The sequence below is a fragment of the Ambystoma mexicanum genome, chromosome 10 (genome assembly GCF_040938575.1).
Source record: "Ambystoma mexicanum isolate Mex_15411 chromosome 10, UKY_AmexF1_1, whole genome shotgun sequence".
NCBI classification, from domain to species: Eukaryota; Metazoa; Chordata; class Amphibia; order Caudata; family Ambystomatidae; genus Ambystoma; species Ambystoma mexicanum.
In genome coordinates, this window is record NC_090932.1 from 1,679,359,848 (window position 1) to 1,679,361,472 (window position 1,625).

Genomic DNA, 1,625 nt, shown 5'->3' on the forward strand with positions numbered 1-1,625 from the left:
AGCCATCGCCCGCCCCCTTTCGGGCACACCAGACAGGTTGCCGAGCAGCGGAGCAGGGGTACTCTGTGGTGTGTGACTTTGCAGGAGGCGGCGGGGGGCGCACCGGGTCATTGGTACCTGGTGTGCGAGTACCACCCGTGCTGTGTCTTGCTGTGCCGCCCTGTCGGGACTCCCATGACGACGTTTGTTATTCTCGTGCCTCAGTTCTTTCGCGCCAGTGGTGTCGTTTTCTATAATTACGAGGGGGTGTGGGTAGGTCAATGGTAGTGTAAATAATTATGTTCTCTTCAAAGTTCAAAACGTTCTGCCGAAACCCGGGATCGAACCAGGGACCTTTAGATCTTCAGTCTAACGCTCTCCCAACTGAGCTATTTCGGCTGAGGAGTAGAGTCCGCGGATCTGGATGGCAGATGTGGTAAGTGCACAAGGAACAGGTGAAAGTGTGCACACACCTCTAAATGAAGGAGCATGTAGCCAAGGACAGGGCTACAGCATAGGGGAGCCATGCAAAACCATGCAACTACCTACACATAGGCAGTGTGTATACACAGGAAGCAAGACTAGGGACATTGGCCATATGCACATTATGCACGCAGGAAAACACCTATCCCCAAGGGTAAGATGAGGAGGGGTGGGGAGCTCAGGATCCCTGAACTGGAAGGACAGTCACAGCTGGGAAAACAATACAGAAATAGGCTACAAATATATCATGAACAAAACAGGCACATCACATCTTAAAAACAGTATCTCAAGAAGCATCACTAAATAGAGAAAGACAAACCCACATCTGAGTAGTTGGAGGGGCCCTGCTGGTGCATTGAGCAGGTGTGGTGAGCAAAAAACGGACCAAGTATTCCAGAAGTTTCATAGAGAAAAGGAGGAGAGAGATCGGCTGGGACCAAAGGGGCCAAGGAGTTGTTTTTAGCAGAAGGATAACAGTGGCATGCTTGGGGAAGTGGGGATAACCCTGATAAGCAAGGCAGTGTTCACAGCTTTGGCAACAGATGGACAAAGTGAGGCAGAATGTCCTTAATAATACAAAGCAGGAATTGGATGCCCAGGGGCGGCAGACAAGTTTGAACATGGCCGCAGAGACATCAAATGGAGAGACAGTAGACAATGTAGACCAAGAAGTGGCAGGCAAGGATTCTGTAGGAGAATGCGGATTGAATAACTGAACAGAGGAGGAGTTGATTTTGGACCTAATTTAATCCACAAAAAAGAGGGACAAGGAATCTCATGGGTCCTGCGTAAGTGGGACAGGATCAGGTGCAGCTGAGGAAAGACTCCATACAATTGTAAACAACTCTTTGGCGTAGATACAGGAGGTCTCAATAAGTGAGACATTGTGAATCTGTTTGGCACTGAGAATGGTACGATGATACGGCGCAGTGGCCTGCCATAGGGCAAGTTTAGCAGTAACAGTCTGCGCTTCAAAGGGAGCGCCCGAAATTTATCAGTGAAACAACGCTGGGATGGATAGTAAACCAAACTGACAATATATATTATATATGAGAAAAAGTACCCTCTATCATACATTAAAAAGATAATGATGTTGAACAAAAAGAGAATGATATTATTTTCCATATTCTGAACTCGACCCTTTTGTAAGTAGCATTCAAAGT

The 1,625-nt window shown here is 47.4% G+C and overlaps 1 non-coding gene across 1 annotated transcript; it reads right to left on the reverse strand.

Moving 5' to 3' along the window:
* Positions 1–305: 305 nt before the first annotated feature.
* On the reverse strand, positions 306–378 carry TRNAF-GAA (transfer RNA phenylalanine (anticodon GAA)). Its single transcript has one exon. It is a non-coding gene; the product is annotated as a tRNA-Phe (tRNA).
* Between the last annotated feature and the right edge of the window lie 1,247 nt (positions 379–1,625).